Here is a 5,555-nt window from a genome sequence, read left to right on the forward strand (position 1 = left end):
ACTAGTGACATCAGTATTAACATGAAATCACCCACAATACTTACCATCTAGCATGGCAAAACACAAGCTAGTCACGCGTCCCCAACTAACCACACAAAGTATCCACTAGGACCCCCGCCGCGTTTAGTGCGCTCCTATGGAGTACTTTGCCATAGTCACACAACTAAAATAATAATGTCCAAAGCAAGATATACTAGAAATATAATTTCCGTAACACTTTGAGAGGAGTCTTTGATTAGTAGCCACACAAGTAAGGCCATAGGAACATGTTATACCACAAAATTGATTTACACCTGTTTTGGTAACACCCAATTGGGAAAGGGTATTTCATGTGGATCAGCATTTGCAGTAGGAGCTGTGTTGCGTCAACCAGATGACAAAGGCTTCGATCATCCAATCTATTATGCAAGTCGACAATTGTCTGCTGCAGAAAAGAAATACACCATGATTGAGCGAGAAGCATTGGGTATGATTTTCGCGGTTCAAAAGTTCCACCATTATTTACTTACCAATCCATTTTTCTTCTACGTAGATCATCAAGCCTTGAAGTACTTGATAGTTAATTCATGTTTGACTAGGAGAATCACTTAATGGCTATTGCTTCTACAAGAATTTCAATTTCGTATTGTCTTGAAAGCAGGCAAATCTCATTTACTAGCTGATCATATGTCGCGCATATCTAACAATATGTTTGATAGCGGTGTAGATGATGAATTCCCAGATGCGATGTTGTTTGTAGTGGATGTAGTGCCAGAGTGGTACTTTGGAGTGTCAAAGTATCTGTCTACTAGCAAGATGCCCATTGACCTCTCGAAAGCTCAGCAGAAGTGATTGGTCATTCAGGCATCTTCAGTCACAATTATTGGAGGAATGTTTTATAAGTTGTACCGTGATGAAGTGCTTCGACGTTGTGTGATGCCTCACGAAGTACGTTCACTAATACAGAGTTGTCATGATGAAGCATGTGGTGGACACTTTGCTAGGCTGAGCACAGGAAGGAAGGTATTGCAAGCCAGATTTTGGTGGCCTCATATCTTTCGAGATTGCAAGGTGTACGTGAAAAGATGTGACACTTGTCAATGGATGGGAAAACCTGCACCTAGAGACAACATGGCTTTGAAACCTATCATTCCATTGAAGCCTTTTGAAAAGAGGCGTATTGATTTTGTTGGTCCAATTAGTCTGCCTACTAAGGGTATGAGAAATGAATACATATTGGTGGCGGTGGACTATGTCACAAAGTGGGCCGAAGCCAGAACATTTAGAACACATGATGCTAAGAATGTCGTCACTTTTCTTTACGAGAATATCATAGTGCGATTTGGCTGTCCGATTGAATTGGTTTCCGACAAAGGTACTCATTTTGTTAATGAGGTAGTTGAACGCCTTACGTATACCTACAAGATCAAGCATAGAAAGACAACACCTTGTAATGGACAAGTTGAACGAGTCAACCGAGTCATCTGTGCTATTTTGACTAGAACTTGCAACGCACATCGCACTGACTGGGACAAAAGATTGCATTCTGCATTGTGGGCATACCGAACAGCTCACAAAGTGACTACTAATGCTACACCTTTCAAGCTGGTATATGGTCAAGAAGCTATTATTCCAATCGAACTAGAATTGTAGTCTCTTAGAGTTGCAGCACAACTGAAAATGCCCTTGGAGCAATCACTCAAGGAAAGAATGATGGTATTGAATGAGATGGATGAGCTTCATTTAATGGCCTTTCAAACTAAAGAAACAATTCCGAAGCGTCGGAAAGAGTGGTATGATCGTCATTTGAAAGACGAGAAGAAAGTGTTTAAATAGGGTGACTTGGTACTTTTGTATGACAATCGCTATAGAAAGCATTCTGGAAAACTCAAAATGCGTTGGATGGGACCATATAGGGTTATTCAAGTCTTCAACAATGGTTTCGTACAACTTGCAGATCTTCAAGGGGAATTATTGCCCACCAGGTTTAATGGCGCTCGTCTTAAGCAGTACCACTTGACTTCAACACAATGATCAACCTAGTCATTTGTATAGTAGATCAAATAGACGTTTGTTGTGTTCTTCTGTTATTGTTAGCTCATAGTGGATTTGTCAATAATTGTAATTATTTTGGCAGGAAATGGCAAGAACAACGGATCAAATTCCTCGCGAAGAGGAAGGAAAAATGATCGTGGAAGACAGCGAAGATTCATGGAATGAAGGGTATGACAACATCGATTCTGATACTTCTTTTTATCATGGTGAGAGTGAAACCATAAACCCTCCACATGAAGGTCAGACATCAGTACCTTTCATCAGGGTTCATGGAATTACATTCAAGAAAAGGTATGATGAGGAGACAGGTCAATTGTCATTACATGCAGATGAAAGTCATTGGAAATTACCACCTCGTCTCATTCCAAATAGCATATGGTCATTCATTTCATTGGACAAATTGCCTTACTGATTGAAAGAAGGTTGGAAAGGTTGTGAAATTGTTATTTTTAAAGGAGGAATCATACATCTATCACGACCTGATGGGACTATTTTCCTTACACAAATGATCAAAGGAGTGCTGCAAAAGTATAACTCCTACATTGGTAAAGTAGTTCAACGGTGTAACCGATCTCACTTTCAGAAACCTGAAGAACTTCATTTCCTAATACATCAGTCTTCTGCGTCATTTGCAGCTGTACTCAAGCATCCACCAACTGGGAAGCATACATGTGGGGTGAGCTTGAGGATAGACCAGATGGACAACCAACTCCTGAACCCTGTGTTCCCAGTGTAGGGAGTGCTCATAGAGCAAAGAACTGATCCTCAAACTGGGAGACGTTACCTTCATATTGGGCCAGATACTTGGTGGATTCCATTAGACTTACTCAGATGACAAGAAACTATGGCTATTCACCCTATTGGGATACCACGTAAACTCAAGTTGCGGTGGAATGGATACACTGTTTTGGTATATGAGGATCAGATTGTGCACTTCAATAGGGCTGATAGAACTCAATTCTTCACCAGATCTTATGATGGACACTTCCGTGAGATTCTCGATGATCTTGATGAAGCTATACAAAGCTTTCGTCAACAATTTGGATTAGAATGATCCAATCTCACATTGTAGTGCATTGTAATTCCTTTCAAATGATGATACAATTGTCTGGAATACATTGTCAATTTCAACATTTCTTTTCCACATTTTTCTTGGTGAGTTGATAGAGTGTACAAATGCATGTAATGGTTTTGCTGTGTGATTTTCTTTTTGGAAATTGATTGGGATTGTTTTAACCAGGATGACAAAATCGACTAACCGATATTCCAGAAAGCAGGAAGGTAAAGTTGTGGAAGTTGTGAAAGAACCATGCAGATACTATGAATCTTCAAGCGAAGAAGATGAACCTTTCAAAGATGTTTATGGTACTGCTGCATTATGGGATTCTGCGAGTCATGAGAGTCTAGGGGAAGCATCTACATTGGAATCAATAACACCTTTAGATAGGCTTACACTTGCAAAAACATCGCAACGAAACATCTCTCAAAACGAAACTGGAAAATATTTTGTTAGGGTTCATGGTGTGACATTTCAATCCGTATATGATGAGAGAACTGATACTGGGGGTTGGAGTGTCAATGAATGCCATTGGAAACTGCCATATGATCTTATAACTCCATAACTCATTTCATCAATTTCCATAGATGAACTACCATGTGTGTTGAGTCACAAGTGGAATGGTCATCAGATATACTTGTATGAAGGTGAAATTGTTCACATACTTTGTCCTAATGCTGTTATCTTTCTTACGCAAACAGTTCGTGGCAGCTTCCAAGTATACCATCCTTACATGCCACAAGTGGCAGTGTGTGCTAAATGATCCAGCTTCAGATTTCCTGCAGATCTAAATTTTTTGATCCACCAATCTTCTGCATCACTTGCTCTTAATCAATTCCACACTCGTATGGACAAAGAATGGGCGAAATACTTCATGCCTAACATTGAGGGTAGTTCACATGAAAAACCTACCCCTGAACCATTGATTCATGTACCTGGTATTCTTTGTGAAGCACGCAGGAATCCAGAGACGAACAAAGTATACATGAGGATTGAGCATACTCATTGGGATCTACCTGTTGATTTGCTTACTAGGAACAATAAAGATTCAGTTCATCCTCTTGGGATTATAAGGAAAATCAAGTTTCAGTGGAATGATTGCAAAATTCAATTGTATGAAGATGGAGCTGTGCAACTTAACAGAGCAGATGTAGCACACTTCTACACTCAAGCCATTAATGGAGTGTTTGTTACTGTTCTTCCAAACGCGGATGTAGAATTGAGACATGCATGTCGATTTCATGGTTTAGAATGATTGGGACATTGGTTGCTGTACATAATTGTGTTGATTTTACAATGAAAAATGAAAAATAAAATAAAATATTCAAAAACAAAAAGAACCTTTTACCGTGTGTTTTTGTGTGTTTGAATTTTATGTTGTGTGGATTGTTATGTGTTGGAATTTTTGTGTGATGTGCTTTTTAGTGTGCTTTTGTGTTTTGAGAGTTATGTGTTAGTGAAGTTGGAATGACCCAAGTGCTGAGGGTTATTCGACATCTCAGGCATATTATGGTGACCATCATCAATCGATGAACATCATTGCGTAGCAATGATCATTGATGATAACACATTTTGAAAGTTTTACCAAGTCGGTGAAAAGAATGTCAATGATTCTTCATGAATGACTGCGATGATCTTGCATTTTTTCTTGCTGTTTCTCAATCACCTCCTTTTTTCTTCCTTCCATCTTCTTCTGATTTTCTCATCCTCCTGGAGTTGTTTTGGACCTTCTTTGCTTCTTCTTGCACACCTTTGTTATCGATTCCACCTCCTTTTCCTTCTCATTTTACTTCCCTCACCTGCTCATAACCACAACCCCTCTTTTTTCCAAATGAACTATCGTTTCTTCCTGGTACATGCTCCCCTCTCTTCTTATATGTCTTTCTCTCGCTTTCTTCCTGCTGTCTTCAGTAGCTCCCTTGTGCTGAAATGATTGTGTAATGCAAACTTCAGTTCTAACAAATGGCAAATTGTTGAGGCCTGCGAAGCTATCTACAACACTTATGCCTATGAGACAAATACTTAGCAGTCTGTAATCCACATGGCTCCTGTCAATGAAAAATGTGAACTAGGGCCTAATGCTAGGATGTATTATGGGTCGTGTTCGGAAGTTGATTTCAGTCATTAGTGTCTTCCTTCCATCATGTGTCGTCATGAATCCACTTATTTCCAACACATGATACACGATGATCTCTTGGCCCTTAGACTGCTGGTTTGCAGCTCAATCGATCTCCTAGCTGGACCTTTGAGAGCCACTGCAGGGATGAAGATCACTTAAGGCTAGATGGAGACTGTGGAGGGGAAGGCTCCTCAATATCCATTTGCAAAGCTGAAAAGTATTCGTCTTGGGCTAGTGACCACAAAGGATTTTCTTTCACTAGATAGATGAATGGTACTGTCGAGTGGCAAAGTGAGCTCACTGACAGTCGGCTTGGTTTACCAAATGCTGATCGTGAATGTAGAT

At 39.8% G+C, this 5,555-nt stretch overlaps 1 long non-coding RNA gene across 1 annotated transcript; it reads left to right on the plus strand.

The window, feature by feature from the left end:
- Positions 1 to 1,188: 1,188 nt before the first annotated feature.
- On the plus strand, positions 1,189 to 3,165 carry LOC147897587 (uncharacterized). The gene is made up of 2 exons (XR_015541678.1): positions 1,189 to 1,964; positions 2,117 to 3,165. It is a non-coding gene; the product is annotated as an uncharacterized LOC147897587 (long non-coding RNA).
- Positions 3,166 to 5,555: the final 2,390 nt, after the last annotated feature.

This window comes from Dipteris shenzhenensis, chromosome 10 (assembly GCF_047967505.1).
Source record: "Dipteris shenzhenensis isolate YYH24624 ecotype China chromosome 10, Dip_SZ_1.0, whole genome shotgun sequence".
NCBI lineage: Eukaryota > Viridiplantae > Streptophyta > Polypodiopsida > Gleicheniales > Dipteridaceae > Dipteris > Dipteris shenzhenensis.